Source organism: Ambystoma mexicanum, chromosome 14 (assembly GCF_040938575.1).
Source record: "Ambystoma mexicanum isolate Mex_15411 chromosome 14, UKY_AmexF1_1, whole genome shotgun sequence".
Lineage (NCBI taxonomy): Eukaryota > Metazoa > Chordata > Amphibia > Caudata > Ambystomatidae > Ambystoma > Ambystoma mexicanum.
Genome location: NC_090940.1, coordinates 523,566,332 through 523,584,074, shown reverse-complemented (window position 1 = coordinate 523,584,074; position 17,743 = coordinate 523,566,332). Strand labels below are relative to the sequence as shown.

The following is a 17,743-nucleotide window of genomic DNA, read 5'->3' as shown; positions in this document are numbered from 1 at the left end:
GTGCCCTGTGGAGCTGCCTCTGACGGTGCGGCCAGGCTGGTGGAGGAGGCATCCCTGCCACAGTCGGGAGTCGGAGGTCCAGCAGGGGTGGCCACATCAACAAGTGCACCCCAGCCAGCGGAGGATGTGCAGGCAGCAGGAGGCAGTGCACGGGCAGAGGCAGAGCAGCAGCAGCAGCAACATGGTGGGAGACATGAAGGCTCGGGGCTTTCGACATCGGAGGGGCAGGCATCGGCCGGAGGGCAGGGGGACCCAGGACAGAGAGTGTCTTCCGTGTGCCAGCGGTTGGGCCACGCCATAGGTGCGGAGCGGCGGCGGGCGGAAGAGGCGCGGCTCACAATGGTCAGGGCGGAGAACTCCATGCGGAGGGCCCTGAGGCGGGCCGAGTGCCTCGAGGCAATCCGCAGGGGGTTGGAGGAGGACACGGCGTCGTCCCTGCAGACCCTCGGGGCCATGGAACTGGACCGCCTCCGGGACATCGAACAGGAGTTCGATGATGCCCTGGTCCGGGACACCACGGAGTGAGCCGCTGGACTTGCCCGCCGCCTTTGTATATAGTTCTTTAGTTTTAGGTTTCCTTTCTTTCTTATTATGATTTGGAGTCGACGGACACTGCTCCACTTTTTGTATATAGTTGGTTTTTAGGTAGGTTTTTTAGTAGGTTTCCTTTGTTCAGTTGGGCTCATGGACCCTTGGAATTTTTGTACATAGTTCTTTATTGCATGGAGATTTTTTAACATTTAACTTTGGCCAAATATTTTTTGGATTCTAATTTCCAGTTTTTTGTTTTTATACGGACATGCAGGTTTTTTTTTCTCATTCACATTGTAGTTTGTTTTCTTTCTTTAGCATTCTTTATTTTTTTCAATACAATTTTGTTTCCATACTTCACTGTGTGGTATCATCTCATTGGTTTCATGCATGTCATGTTGTGTGTTTTCCCATTCAATTGCAACCATTGTGTGTGACGGACATGGGTTCATTAGCTTCATGAACATTGGGGGTGTAACATGTGATTTCCATTTCCATGTGGGTGAATGGGTTACTTGGTAGGGCCTGGTGGGGGCTGCCCCTGGTGGCTGGGGGGTGGGGGTGGTGGGAGACATGGGTGGGGGCCTGGTGGAGGCTGCCCCTGCACTGCTGGGGGGTGGGGGGGTGGGAGACATGGGTGGGGGCCTGGTGGAGGCTGCCCCTGGTGGCTGGGGGGTGGGGGTGGTGGGAGACATGAGTGGGGGCCTGGTGGAGGCTGCCCCTGCACTGCTGGGGGGTGGGGGGGTGGGAGACATGAGTGGGGGCCTGGTGGAGGCTGCCCCTGCACTGCTGGGGGGTGGGGGTGGTGGGAGACATGAGTGGGGGCCTGGTGGGGGCTGCCCCTGGTGGCTGGGGGGTGGGGGTGGTGGGAGACATGAGTGGGGGCCTGGTGGAGGCTGCCCCTGCACTGCTGGTGGGTGGGGGTGGTGGGAGACATGAGTGGGGGCCTGGGGAGGCTGCCCATGGTGGCAGGGGGGTGGGGGTGGTGGGAGACATGAGTGGGGGCCTGGTGGAGGGTGACCCTGGATGCTGGGGGGTGGGGGTGCAGGGGGATATGAGTGGGGGCCTGGTGGAGGCTGCCCATGGTGGCTGGGGGGTGGGGGTGGTGGGAGACATGAGTGGGGGCCTGGTGGAGGCTGCCCATGGTGGCAGGGGGTGGGGGTGGTGGGAGACATGAGTGGGGGCCTGGTGGAGGCTGCCCCTGGTGGCTGGGGGGTGGGGGTGGTGGGAGACATGAGTGGGGGCCTGGTGGAGGGTGACCCTGGTGGCTGGGGGGTGGGGGTGCAGGGGGATATGAGTGGGGGCCTGGTGGAGGCTGCCCCTGCACTGCTGGGGGGTGGGGGTGGTGGGAGACATGAGTGGGGGCCTGGTGGAGGCTGCCCATGGTGGCAGGGGGGTGGGGGTGGTGGGAGACATGAGTGGGGGCCTGGTGGAGGCTGACCCTGCACTTCTGGGGGGTGGGGGTGGTGGTAGACATGCATTGTTGATGAGTAGTGCAAGGTGACATGTGGGTTGGCTGGGGGGCATGCCCATGGTGGATGGGCTGCCTGCGGGACATGAGCATGGGTGCAGGGTAGTCCCCCGTGGTGTGGGCTGCCTGCAGGGTCCATGGAGGTTGTGGAGCGTACACCTGGGAGGGCCCACACGGCCAATTCACGTGTGGTACTCCCCAGAACCCCTGAAATACACATACCCTGCTGAAATCGTGTGTGGAACTTCCCGCGCATCCCTGAAATACACATACCTTGCTGAAATCGCGTGTGGAACTTCCCGCGCACCCCTGAAATACACGTACCCTGCTCGCACTGGGCCAATCGCGTGTGGAACTTCCCGCGCACCCCTGAAATACACCTACCTTGCTCGCACTGGGCCAATCGCGTGTGGAACTTCCCGCGCACCCCTGAAATACACGTACCCTGCTGAAATCGCGTGTGGAACTTCCCGCGCACCCCTGAAATACACATACCTTGCTGGAATCGCGTGTGGAACTTCCCACGCACCCCTGAAATACAAGTACCCTGCTCGCGCTGGGCCAATCGCGTGTGGAACTTCCCGCGCACCCCTGAAATACACGTACCCTGCAGAAATCGCGTGTGGAACTTCCCGCGCACCCCTGAAATACACATACCTTGCTGAAATCGCGTGTGGAACTTCCCCCGCACCCCTGAAATACACGTACCCTGCTCGCACTGGGCCAATCGCGTGTGGAACTTCCCGCGCACCCCTGTAATACACGTACCCTGCTGAAATCGCGTGTGGAACTTCCCGCGCACCCCTGAAATACACATACCTTGCTGGAATCGTGTGTGGAACTTCCCGCGCACCCCTGAAATACACGTACCCTGCTCGCACTGGGCCAATCGCGTGTGGAACTTCCCGCGCACCCCTGAAATACACGTACCCTGCAGAAATCGCGTGTGGAACTTCCCGCGCACCCCTGAAATACACATACCTTGCTGAAATCGCGTGTGGAACTTCCCCCGCACCCCTGAAATACACGTACCCTGCTCGCACTGGGCCAATCGCGTGTGGAACTTCCCGCGCACGCCTGAAATACACATACCTTGCTCGCACTGGGCCAATCGCGTGTGGAACTTCCCGCGCACCCCTGAAATACACGTACCCTGCTGAAATCGCGTGTGGAACTTCCCCCGCACCCCTGAAATACACGTACCCTGCTCGCACTGGGCCAATCGCGTGTGGAACTTCCCGCGCACCCCTGAAATACACATACCTTGCTCGCACTGGGCCAATCGCTGTGGAACTTCCCGCGCACCCCTGAAATACACGTACCCGGCCAAATCGCGTGTGAGACTTCCCGCGCACCCCGGTATACACGCACACGTATTTTTTGTCAGCGGGTGTCCGTTTTTGTGGGTACCCCTTTGCACGTCATTTGTCCTGGGGGGCCACAGTATAGGACATTCATCATGGCAGTATATAGGTGCTATTTGTTGGCGCACCTTTTGGCGCACATTTCTTACAGCCGCAGAGACGCTACCGCCTGCTTTCTTGTGGCGGTCGTGTTTGTGCCTGTGCGCTGGTTTGAACGTGCGCTTTTTTGCCCTATTCTATTCCATGAATACGTGTTGTAGGCGAGCGTGTGAGCGTTCCGCGCACTTGTGCTCTGTACTTCCCCCGTGACGCCCACGTTTTGGCAAGTTGTTCCCATTCCGAGTGTTACGCCCGTGTTCCGCCTACTTTTGTTGCGTGCGCCGCGCTATGTGCGAATTTCGCTGTGGCCTGTGCGATTTTCGCTGTGACCTGGCGCACGCTGTTAGATGGCCTGTGCGCCAACGTGCGCCACGCACTTTTTTATCGCACATCCGCTGGTTTTCTCGCGCACGGACTTCCATGAATCGATGTACGCTGCTTTTCGTGCGATTTTCGCACTTGCACTGCGATTTTCGCTATTCCACTGCGATTCGCACGTTTTTGCCCACTTGCGCCGCGCTAATTAATCCATGAATCGGCCTGTTAGTTTTTCCATTATGGTATCTACAGTGGTTGCAGTTGGATTCCAGTATAGAGTGATTAATAGTATGTGCGGATACATTATAGTGCTTGATGTAATTTCTATTGCGAGTATGTCAATAGATGTAAACACTTGCCGTGCCTTGACAGAATATATGTGTTTTACAAAAATTGCAAGTCCACATGATGGACGCCCAGATACACCCCTCACGGCGTGTGCACAAAATGCTGTATAGCCTTCTAGGTAAATATCCTGGAGTGCCATGGTTTCCTGAACCATAATTATAGCAGGTAATTTGCTATGTTGTAATTTCTGAAACCATGCATTCAAGTTCTTCAGGCCAAAGCAGTTCCATGAATTTATAAACAATGCATCATTTTATAGATTTACCTTTCCTGGGAGCTCACCAATTATAGTTTTCATTAATGGTTCAAGCCATGCAAGACCTGTCACAATTTGAGCCACTGCCTCTGATTGTACTCTTATTTTTTCGTGCATGCTTACAAGTTCATTCTCTCTCACCTCAGCACTAGGTTTATTTTGGCACAATGGAGCGTGATATTCAACAAAACTACTTGCATCTTCCATTCAATAATACATCGATAATTCATAACCCAACATTTCAAAGTCTTTAACATGTTGCCATATTAGACAAACAATTATTATGTTTTGATATTTACACAACATCCTACAATTGGGGACATATGGGAGCCTAATCCAATCAATATCATTTGATACCAGATTTCGCAGGTCTGGAATTTGATGAAACACTTTCATCAAGAGGCCCAATTTAGGTTTGGTTTGTCGATCTTTGACGGGTCTACCGTCCAACCCATCACCAATTTCATTTCAGATGACACTTCTTTGTGACTGTTCATACTATTTAGACCATGTCCATCATGTGTCGGAATATCTTTAATGGGTTTCTTTTTGTCGTGGGCATCTAGTCCTACCGTGATTGCCTGTTTATTACCAGTCCCAGACATCATAGCTGACTCCATTTCTTTTTTCTCATTTTGTGCGTGACTAGTATCATTAACATTCATTACATTAGTGGTCAGAACAGTGTCTTCAGTGTTGATCACAGTACCATGAGATGGTTGAGTTAGAAATGTTATTTTCTTATCCATCTTTTCAAAAAAGCATTGGAGCTGTGTTTGTATAAGAAGAGGGGTAGATATATTGCCAGCATCTTTAACAACTTCCGAGATGTCTTCACTACACCTCGGTTCTGGTGTTTTATCGGACCCCTTTGCTGATGCGGATGCAGACTCCCCCTGAACATTACATTCATTGACCTCCAAAAGTACCTGGCTTTCCATATTTAGTTGGGTTAAGTCAATGATCGGTTCATCCTTTATTTTAGTTACATTTTTTTTTTTAATGTCTCTCCTAACATCAACATTTTTTTTTGTTTTTTGTTCCCATTTTTTTCTGTTTAATTGAGCCCCACTTGTGTTATACCATTTTGTGCTCCTGTATGGGCTTGTCTCTTTTTCGCTCTAGCATAAAGTTTTTTTGCTTTGCGGGACATAAAAAATGGTGTTTGGTTTTCATTAGAGTCTTCAGATGCGGTTTTAATAGGATCATGTACTTTCAGATTAGCACCTTCATTTAGGTCAATCAGATCCGTGAGAGCCGAAGGACTATCAGGACCGGGGTGGGACAAAGGAGCATGGTTATCCCCGTGTGAAACCTGTTCTCCACAGAGAACCTCAACAGGGACTAGATTCGCAGCTATGACAATTTTTTCCAATACCAAAATTCTCTCGTGTTGCAGTTTTGCAATTTCTGCATAAGGCGGCAACTGGTTTATTTTTTTATCAAGTGAGCAAGAATCTGTATATATTTCCAAAGTATTAGAAATATCCCCAAAGTTGGTTTGGGTAGATTGTGATTTTGTCACAGGCTCAATACCGTTGTTTTCCGCTCCTATCAGCTCCAACAATTTGTTGTTGTTTCTTGGAGTGCCTCTGATAAGTTGTTCGGCCCAGAATGTATGGCATTTTTCCTGTGCCATCATGAAGCCTTCTATTCTACTCAATCTAGAGGCAATATCAGAGGTTGTTGTACTAAGGGCACCAATTGCTCCATGGGTGTATTCATGCCCTTTGTCCAACAAGTTAAGAATCCTTGCCAGCACAGGGAAAATTTGTAGCTCTTGTTGATTCAGATCAACCAGCATGTCTTCAAGTGGGAAGAGTGGAAGGGATGAATTTGGTTGGCGTATTGTATCAGAGAGTCGTTTAGATAGAAGTGGGTCAGACCCTAGAACAGGTGAGTGCGCATACATTATTTCAGATGGATTGCTCACCAAGTCATGGGCAGGTGAGCTTGCTTTTTGTTTTGTGTCTTTTTCTCTCCTGCATGAAAGTGTACTTGTTCTCTCAAACTACGTGAGCTTGCTGCGGGGGTCGAGGGACCATTTGATAGACGGGTTCTGCTGTGTAGTTCAGCAAGAACCTCTGGTGCTACCAGTGAAGTATCATCAGTAGGCAGACTATATCCATCACCTACCGCACCCAGCAACGAGCTATCGGTGATGGGTATGTTACATATAGGATTTAGTGGATATGTGAGCCCATCAGTACTCTCCATGTGAATTTGAGCCAATGTATCTATTTTGTTTGGTGCGTCATTGCAATTTGCCAAATCAAGCGATGTTGTGTTTGGGCATTGTATATTTAAAGAGACTAAAACTAGTTCCTTAACACTTGATGCCTTGCTAGCACTTCTCCCTTTTTTTTTAAACTTGATTTATAGTGTCTTGAGATAACTCATCCTCTGACATGTTTCCTTCGCTTAACACAGAGGGAGACCCGTTAAGACACCTTTTCCCGTTTCGCAGCTTTTTAACCATGCTGGTCAACCGCAAAACACAAGTACCTATTGATTACAGATATTACGAAATACACACCCAAGCAATTAGACACAATGCTTTCCAATGGTGCTACAAGTATCATGTGTTGATCTCCCCTCCGCCACTCATCGATGTCCTTATACAATTTCCCACTTATGGGGCAGATCAGCACTGTTTTAAACACCTTAACACTTGCAGTTTGCAATTTATACCTCCATCATCACACTCATCAAATATTGGTCTGACCTTTGGTAGCACACATGTTTTAACAGTCCCCGCACCTCGCGCCGCGCACCGTGAACAGTAAACAGTACTTGATGTACTTGCTTGCTGGGTGCGCGCGCGGGTGCGCTGATGCAGGTGATTTTATTTTGGTAGCGTGCGCGCCATGGGGGCGGGGACAGCGGGTTAGGACCTTTGAATAGCAAAGAAAAAGGAAGTATTACGCACTGTCAATTGAAGTTCTTGTAACACCCCCTCACAACCCGTTGTTGGCAACGTGCCCAACACAACAACACAACTCGTGTTAGCAACGTGCACAGTCAGTCACCTTTTTTTATTTCTGTAGTCCAGGCAATCCGGTGTTGCTGTAAAGTACGTCCTCCCTGTGGACAAACAGCAACACTGCAACACGGCAGAAGCAGAACGCTTCTAACTCCAAGGGAAATGTTCAAACGAAACCACGGCGCAGGCCCCACAAAGTCCTCCGGCACAGTAAACAGTACTTGATGTAGTTGCTTGCTGGGTGCGCCTGCCACTCACAAACTAGGCTTCTCCCTCAACTGTAAAAAATCCCAGGTGACACCTTCTGAAAAGCTTAAATTTGTTGGAGCAGTCCTGGCCTCTTCCTTGGGGAAGGCTTTGCCTCCTGAGTTGGGGGCTCTTCATATCTTGCAGATGGTAAGGAGATTTCAAAACACCCAATATCTACCACCTTTCGACTTTCTGAGGTTGCTGGCCCTCATGGCATCCTGCATTTTCTGGTGCCAGAAGCCCACCTAAGGATTAGGGCCCTCCAGTGGGCCCTCAGATCCCAATGGTCACGATTCTCTCGCGGGATGACTAACCTTATTCAGGTCCTGAAGCAAGGTCGCACAGGATCTCCTGTGGTGGGCCTGCGAGGAGAATGTTATAATAGGGGAAACCTTTTGCCAATCCTGGCTGGAGAGAATTGCAGTCACAGATGCTTCTTTCAAGAGACGGGGCGCTCACATGAGCAATCTGACAATCAGCGAACTGTAGTCCCCATCAGAATCAAGACTACACATAAACCTGTTAGTGCTGAGGGTGATCAGACTGGCGCTGATGGCCTTTTTGCCTTCCACATGGGGGGAGAACGTCCTGATGATGACAGACACCACAGTAGCCAGGCATTACCTTAATACAAGTGGAGGACTAGGGTCACTACCACTGTGCAGGGAGGCAGTGCAGCTCTGGTTTTGGGCGATACAAAATGGGATCTCTCGGTCAGTTGTTCACCTACAAGAGAAGACAACGGTAGATGCTCTGAGCAGGCAGCTCAGGATCTCCCATGCGTGGGAGTTAGCTCAGGAAATCCTTCTAGAGATCACCCTTTGGGGAACCCCTCAAGTGCTTCTGTTTGTGTCCAGTACCAACAGGAAGTGTGACTTGTTCTGCTCCAGTGAATTTTCTCTCTTGCATGCTTTTCCACAGTCCCTGGTATTCCTCATATCATCAGGAGACTGAGGAAGTTTGGGAACTCCATGATCCTGATTGCTGCGGATTGGGCCAGGAGGACGTGCTCCCTTCTAGACATGTCCATCTGCCATTCCATTCCGTCTTTCCCAGAGAGTGGACCTACTCGCACAAAAAGGAGGCAGTCTTTTTCACCCAGGAATCAGAAATCTGAACCTTCATGCCTTGTTTCAGAGAGGTTGAGATATAAGGATTGGGAACTCCCAGAAGACGCAATGGAGGTGTTGCTTTTGTCTACAAGACCAGCAACAAAAGCACTATGCTGCTGCCATTGGAACACATTTTGCAGCTGCTGTAGAGCCAAAGATATAGATTTTTTCTCTTGTAATACACCTGCAGTGCTTTAATTTTTACTGCACCTAGCCGATGAGGGGCTGCAGTTGGCTACCGTCAAAGGGTACCCTGCGGCGATTTCCATTTTTAAATGCACGCCAGAATAAGGCTCTTACTTTAAGATGCTGATTGATGACCAGCAAGACCATTATTGACCATCATTGATGCAGAAGCAAGAAAACATGACAACCCTGATATGGTTGTTTTTACTGGATGTTCCTCCCTTGGATTCCTCATCAACCTCCCAGCCTATCCTTTTGGCTGTGGGCGATTGTTTAAATATAATTCTCTCTTTCAGTGCCCATGCCGGTTCTATAATCCTCAAGTCGGCTGTCAGAAAGAGGGAAAAACTAGGTACTGAGGTAACGGGTGTAGAGAGTGCTATTCATACTATCATCAATCACATCCGGGCGAGCGAATGGCAAACGTCGAGGGACATTGACTCCATGCCGCACAGCGCCCTCTGCTGTCGAAATAATTTTTAGAGACTGCAAAGCAGGATATTGATATATTTAAGATGAGGAATCCCTGGGAGGAATATCCAGTAGAAAGAACATTAGCAGGGGTAAGTAATTTGTTCTTCCTACTGCATCAGTGATTGTCTTGAATGGGGTGAACATTTTGGCGTTGTTATATGATTTATTTTTATTTGTGAAACAGTTTAACTAAACTTTTCACAATTTTTTGTCAACATTATAATATATTAACATTAAAAATGTCATTCTTAGTTCATGCATCAGTTAATAAAATCAATAATTCAACCTATAAATTTACACATAATTGATTACATTTTATATTATAAATCCTCATCTAAAAGTTCATGTATGTTCTTAAGAAATATAAAAAGTGCTACGGTCAATGATATTTTATTCCCCACCATTAGACTCAACCAGAGTTCCGAACTGAAGAACCTGCTAGGGCTATACAAATATTTTTCTAATATTAGTCTTCTATAGTTGTGCATAGCCACACAGTTTATAATCAGATTTTTCAAGGTTTTAAATTGTTGTGGCATGGCACAGTTTTCAATGCCTAAGCCACAAATTGGTACCCATTTCCCCAGGGCTCCTAATAAATTAAAGCTGAATCTCATGAAGTCATTACAGATGTTTATTGGGATAGCTAAATAGATATTTTGGTAAAAGGTGTACTGATCTAACCATCTTAACATATTCTTTGAATAGTTTTTGTTTGCTTAATTTTTGTATTAGTTGAAACCATATGTTTTTAACTTTCTCAAGATCTTTTCTGGATTTTCCAGCAAAGCTAGATGATTTTTAAAAAGAAAATGTTATTAATTTTTTCAACAAGCAATCAACATTCAACAAAACCAGCAGTACTTGTCATAATAGTTTAGCATCATGTAAATGTTATTAAGTATCTACTGCTTACCCCTTACCCACCCCCCTACTCGAGCCTTCTCCACCTCTCACTCTACCGTTTCCCCACTTTCTAAGGGTACCTCCCCATCAGTATCTCAGCAGTTTCGTGATCGCTTGAGCAGTCCTGGGTGCATCCCGACAGTGTGGCCACTAAGTGTTTCCAAGCCATCAGCGTTCTGCTTCCTACTCCCCTCCCCTCCCCTACTGACTTTTTCATTCCATACTGCCGTTTCGGCTTCGGTCCATTTTAGGAGATCATTCCACCAAACCTCTCCCTTCGGTCTGTTGCATGCTTTCCACCCTATGGCAATTCTGCGCTTGGGAAGTATATAAGCCAAGTCCTTAAGTTTGCACACGTTTCAATTGCCGATGTCTAGGTAACCCCCTGCCATGCATGCCCACACTGATTCAACGTTTAGATTGATCCCTTTCTCATTTAGTCGGTGGGCTACTTCTCCCCAGAACTTCCCAATTTCTGGACATGCCCAAAACATGTGTATCATCCCAGTGTTTTATTCCCCGCATTTGGCCGTTCAGCGCTCTTGAACTGAGCTATCCTTCTGGGAGGTCATGTATGCCCTGTGGGTTACATATAGCTGTATTTGTTGTAGCCTTGCATTCCTAGACACTTTCCTATGGTACCCTTGAATTATCTCCCATAACCCGTCCTCCATGAATTCCCCTGCTTCCTCTTCCCAATCCCATCTTAACCGGGCCACTTCGTTTCCCACCCTGGACATCAGCAGCTCATAGATTCGGGAAATCTCATGCCCTCCATCTGCAAAATCATACATCGTTTCTATGGCCGTGTCAGTTTGATCTTCCAACATTATTTCAAACCATGTCTCTCTCACCCGCCGTACCAATCTGGTATAAGTAGTGTACTGCCATAAGTGTAAACCTGTTTCTTCTACCAGCACCTCAAATTCCTTTACTTCCCCCTCTTGCCATATGTCTCCCATTGTTGTGATTCCCACAGGTTCCCAATGCCTACGAATCATCTTCCTCAGTTGCACGTCTCCTCCGGTCAATGCCACTAACGGCACTTGCGGAGAACACAAGGTTGGGTTCTCCATGGCCTGGCAGGCCTTACGCCATATCTTCCATCCCAATTCCAACATCCCCGGGTGCCCTTGTAACTCAGGTTTGGGCAGCCATATCAATTCTTTCAACAACAAAAAAAACGTTGCACACTCAGATCTCAACAGCCTGGACTCTGATGTTGAGTCTTCCGTTAACCAGTTAGCCACGTATTGCAATTGACTGGCCAAATGATAGATCTCAAAGTTAGGCAGTTTTATACTTCCCTTGTCATACGCTTTATGTAATTTCCATAGGGCTATTCTGTTCCTAGTTCCATGCCAGATGAAGCCCCTCCATATGCTCTGGAGTTTGACAAAAAAACGCTTGGGTATCATGTATGGTATGTTCCCAAAGAAATGTACTAGCCTAGGCAATACGACCATCTTCAGCAGCGCCCCCTCCCCATCATGGCCAAGGGTAGCTTAGTCCAGAACCTCATGTTATTCTCAATATTTGCTACCGCTTTCACAGTGTTATGTTTATATTCTGCTTCCACCGTGTGATAGATGTCAATCCCCAAGTATCTAAAAGTACTGGTCTCCCAGGGTATTTGTAAAACTGGCAGTTGTTCCTGTGGGACCCCATTATACCTCCCCAAAAGGAATATACACGATTTCTTAGGATTAATTGCAATACCAGAGAGCAACGCAAATCGCTCCATTGCTTCTAGGATGTATTGCAGATTTTCCTCAGGCTACCTCAAGTATAACAACATGTCATCTGCGTATAATGAAATCAAGTGCGGTCCCCCTTTTGTGTAGATCCCCACTTCCTCGTATTGTTGTCTCAGGTATATCGCCAGGGGTTCCAGTGCTAGAATGTACAGCATTGGAGACCAAGGGCATCCCTGTCTGGTGCCCCTACTGAGTTGCCACCTCTCTGATAAGATTGCTCCTGTCTTGACTCTGGCTAACGGAGAACTGTATAGTAATTTCACCCACTTCAGGTACCCGTGTCCCATCCCATATTCTTTTAGGGCTGCCATCAACCAAGGCCATTTGACAGAGTCAAAAGCCTTCACTGCATCTAGTGATACAATTGTAATCTCGCGCGTGTCACCTTCTGTGTGCTCTATAACCCGATGGAGCCGTCTGAGGTTGTTGGATATGCTTCTGTGCGGGACATATCCGGTCTGATCGGGATGTATTAATCTGCTTATGACCTGTCTCATTCTACTCGCCAACACAGCCGTGAGTATCTTACTGCCCTGGTTCAGCATAGACAGCGGTCTGTACGACCCGCAGTCCGTGCTTGGCTTATTAGGTTTGGGGAGTGGGATAATGATCGCCTCTCTCAGGGATTCTTGCAGTATCCCTGTTTCGAATGCTTCATTTAACATTGCCAGCAGCGGGGGGAGCACTTATTTCCTATACATTTTGTAGAACTCACTGGGGAGTCCATCTGCTCTCAGGGTTTTACTGGTGGGTAGCTGCTCCACCACCGCTACTAGTTCTTCCAATGTAATTGGGGCATCTAGGTCCTCTTGCTCTTCAGCACTTAATTTTCGTAAGCCAATATCCTCTAGTGTATCCACTGTCTCGCTCCCTTCACCCCCTCCTGCGTCCCTGTACAATCGTTTATAGAATTCAAGGAACTCTCCGTTCATGCCCTCTTGAGTATCCAATATTTGTCCACTCTCCCCTGTTACTGCTCTGATTGTTGGTCTGGGGGTCTCACTTTTATACAACCATGCCAGCAATCTCCCCGGCTTGTCTCCCCCAGCGTGCTGCCTCTCTGTGTATTTCTTATAGTTTAAATTACATAATCTCTCCCAGTGCCCTACACATTCCTGCTGCAATTGATTTATGGTTTCAGCTTCTTCTCGGGTGTTACCTCCTCTACCCAAGACTGTCTCTAGTTTTGCCTCTGCCTTCTGCAGCTCTCGTAGTATGCCTCCCTGCAACCCTTTAGATTTGACTATAGCTGATCCTCTCATCACCACCTTAAATGCTTCCCATAGGGTGCTGGCCGATTCTACACTCCCAGTGTTATTTTTGAAGTATTCTACAATTTCTTCTCTCAGGTCCTCCCTAAACACTTGGCCTCATTACGAGTTTGGAGGCAGCCATGCCCTTAATAAGGGCTTGGCTGCCTCCAAACTCGGGTCCGGGTCCATGGTCCCTGAATGGGGAAATACTGGGCCCTCCAAAGTCGGAATGGCCCATCCCCATTCTCATTTGAGCCCCTATAGGGCTCAATGGGAATGGGGAGCATTCTAACAACGGATCCGTTGTTAGCATGTGTTATGCTTGCACTAAAATGGCGCAGGTGCGCAATGCATTCTGGGAGCGCTCGGAGCCATGATGGATATTTACTTCATGCCGCAGTGAAAAGCTGCACACACTTTGCTGAGTGTTAGATTCACGATGCTGAGAAAAACATGCTTTCCAAACCTGGTATGCGGTCAAGGACATTTCTGCTGGGAAAGATAACTTTGTTATGGTTTGCTACTGTTCTCCGTGGAGCGTGTTTTTAGAGAAGGGAGGCACTGCGCTTCTTGGGGGGAGCTCTCAATTGACCCAGCTGGCAACCGACGGCTGTTCCTCAACTGCGCAAGTGCAATTTCCAGAAGGTTCGAGAATTGACTCCCCTTTGTGGAGTGTGTATATATGCGGAAGCCCGGAGGTGGTCAGGTGAGACTTCAGCCGGAGAAGGACGCTTACGTCCGGCCCTCCTGTGAGCTGTGGTGCTCTCGGCCTGGCTGTTCCCGGGGTCTTCCAGCCACTTCTGGGCGAGTTGAGGAATTCTGTTACGCTCACGGTGATGTATTTCCTTTTGAATTCTTTACTTCTTCTGTGATTTATGTCCATATTATTTTTTGTGAGTTATTTCTATGTACTTCGAAGCCTTGAGTAAATAGCAGTATAAGAGCTGATTATCTTCTAAGAACGCGTGGCTGTGAGTGATTGCGTCTGTCTACGTTCAATGTATTTGCTCTGTAATTGCATTGGTGATTTATGTTTGTTCTGTGCACTTTAGGGAGAGCAATACATTTTTGGCGTCACAAACAGGATGCTTGTGATGAGTTGTGCCGAGTATTCAAGAATCTGTTGAAACGTAGATAGGATTTGGTTGTCTTGTAAGTGAAGCTTTTGAATAGTGAAGTTTTTTTTCCCTTTTTGTCAGTGTGTGAGTGCCTGTGGGAGTGATTGCAGCGTGGAGAGAAAAAATTTATAGATTCAACGAGGTTTTGTTTTGTTTGCGATAATGAGTAGTTTGTTCAGGAAGAAGAGCGTTACCGCTGGCGGTGACTGTTCTGATGTTGTTATTCCAGGCTGGACTAAGAGTCCATATGATAAGTTGGCTCAGCCGTGGGCATGTGGTGCAGGTCTAATTGAAACATGGGATCAAGGATTGGGAGATGCCGATCCGGCTGATGTAATGGCATGCTTGCAACAAGTTCCAGTAGAACGTGGTAAAGAATGTGCGGCATTAGGTAGACGAGGTTGGGTTCTTTTGCATGCTTATAGGAAAATACAGCAAATGAAGGTGGAAATGAAAAATGAGGTCTTGCGATTAGAAAGAGAGCTAGCTGCAGAACGGCAGACTGTGTTAATGCAGCAGATTCAAATGAAACTGTTTAAAGATAAGGCCGACACATATCAGGCGGTGGCCGAGAGAGCAGCAGTCAGAGTGGCCCGGTATAAGTATAGGAAAAGACGGGGAGGGTTCAACAAAAGAAAGGTGGCAACTGTAATCGCTGGCGTAGACTGGGATCCGGATAAGTGGGATGGTGATATTTTTGATTCGACCAGTCTAGAAAGTAGTTCCGCAGATGAGTCTGACCCCAAAATGGAAGTGAAACAGAAAACCGTGGTGGCTAAGCCCGTTAGAAGACGGCGAGCCGGACCCCACCCGCAGGATCCTGCTGGCGGAATGGTGGATTTAACCACGCTGGAGGATTACACACAACAGGAGCTTGGGGAAATTATTACCCGTTTGAGGCAAAAATCAGGGGAAGCTTTACTGACATGGATGGTGAGATTACTAGATGGGTGTGCTGCAGGGTTGTTGGTAGATTCTACGGATTCACCGCGTTTTTTACCCCTGTCAATTGACACCAATGTACAGGAGGTCTTAAGAGCAGGACCGCCCCCTGATGCAAATGGTCAAGATACGCAGGTGTCTTTGTTGCACCTGGTAGCCCAAGCATGTAACCGTAAATACCCTATTACCACAGATTGGCCCAGTGAAGAAACGAAGTGGTATACGTCGAGAGCAGCAATTCAAAAAGTCCGGGAGCATGCTATGAAAGAGGCTATTCACGTAGATGCTCCTGATCACATGGGAGCCGTGCCGCTCTCAGTTTCAACTCGAAACATGGTGATTAGAACTGCGCCACCTGCATACAAAAGTGTTATTATGACTTTGCTCGTAGGTATGATGGGCAAGGCTACTGATGAGGTAGCAGATGCCATTCGGCAACTTGCAGATTTGGGGGAGTGGGATAAAAGCGATAACAAGCCACGGGAGAGAGGGGCATAGTGAGAGAAGAACCGAAGGCAGGCGGCAAGATAGCAGAGACTCCCGAGTGTCCCGAAAAGACATGTTTTTGCTTTGTTAAAAGATGGTGTGCCACACAAAGAAATCAATGGCATTGAAACCAGAGTAATGTATGAATTATACAAAAAACGAGGACTTGCAGCCAAAGAGCGCTATAAACAGGTTAAGAAACAAGTAGTCACCATGCCACAGGGGGACACCTCACCTTCTGCTCCCCCTGCGGAAGAACAAGATGAAGGGTCTATGGGGACACCTTCCCTGTACCAGCCAACATACGCTGATTTGAGAAAGGTGGTGAGTGCAATGCTAGAGGCGGAGTCGAGTCACACTCATTCGAAGTTTGACTAGGGCTTCGGCCAAGCTCCGGCAGCGTCTGCCCGCATAAAAGTGGATAGGCGGCCTCTTGTTGATGTTAAGATTTTTTGAGGGCCAGGAAATACACAAGGGGTGCGAGCATTGATAGACACCGGGGCGGAGGCCTCTTTGATTCATGGTAATCCAACACGATTTAAAGGCAAACAGTTTACTATTACAGGTCTAGGGGGAAAGGAGACCCCCGCAGTACAAACGAAAGTGGAGATGAAAATAGGCAATTTGAATAGGCAGAAGTATCAAGTGTTGATTGTCCCGATACCTGAATATATAATTGGCTTTGACATTTTGGAAGGATTAACCTTGGGACTTGGTGGTAAAATGTACCAGTTTGGGGTGAGTGCATTAATCTGTACACCCATTACCGCAGGCGAATTGAAGATGCCCCAGTGGAAGTGCCAGTGGCAACTAAGCGAGTAGCAATGAAACAATAACGCATTCCTGGGGGGCACAAGGAAATTTCAGACACCATCAAAGAGTACGTGGAGGCAGGTGTATTACGCCCTATTACCACCTCATGGAACAATCCTCTCTGGCCTATTAAAAAGGGAGAGGGGTCGTGGAGGATGACGGTGGATTACAGGGAGTTGAATAAACACACTCCTCCCTTAGAGCCCGCAGTCCCAGATGCTGTTACCTTGATTGAAAATGTCCAAAAGTTTGAGGGTACTTGGTATGCAGTGATCGATTTAGCTAATGAATTTTTCTCCGTGCCAATTGCTGACGAGTGTCAAGAACAGTTTGCATTTTCATGGAGTGGATGTCAGTACACTTTCACGAGGCTACCTATGGGGTACAGACACAGCCCGACTATCTGTCACCGGCTGGTGGCAGAGCACTTAGACACGATACTGTGCAAACCGGACATACAAATCTCTCATTACATTGATGATATTTTGATCCAAGGCAAGGATGAGCACAGTGTGCAAAGCCAGTTAGATGTCCTTATGGAAGGATTGAAAAAGGAAGGGTGGGAGATTAATCCGAGTAAAATTCAAGGTCCAGCTGAAACAGTGATATTCCTAGGGATTCAGTGGCATCATGGGCATGGAGAAATGGTGCCAAAGAACCGACAGAAAATACTTGAATTCACCACTCCAATGAACAAAAAGCAAGCTCAGCAGTTAATAGGACTGTTTGTGTTTTGGAGACAGCACATTCCTCAATTAGGGCAGATATTGGCCCCCCTCTACAAGGTGACACAAAAGAAATATGAGTTTCAGTGGGGGGAAGAGCAGCAGAAAGCCTTTGAGATGGCGAAAGACACCGTGCAGCAGGTGCTTGATTTATGGCCCTTGAAGGAAGGAGAAGTGGAATTAAATGTGTCTGTACAAGACAATTATGCTAACTGGAGTGTGTAGCAGAAACAAGACTGGAAACGTGTGCCATTAGGGTTTTGGAGTCGTGAGTTACCAGACGCTGGTGACTCATACACTCCGTTTGAGAAGCAATTGCTGGCATGTTATTGGGCTCTTGTTGATACCGAGC

At 48.0% G+C, this 17,743-nt stretch overlaps 1 long non-coding RNA gene across 1 annotated transcript in view; it reads left to right on the top strand.

The window, feature by feature from the left end:
* Positions 1-17,743, top strand: part of LOC138526924 (uncharacterized) — a 617,101-nt gene that overhangs the window by 321,223 nt on the left and 278,135 nt on the right. The gene's annotated exons all lie outside the window — the stretch shown is intronic.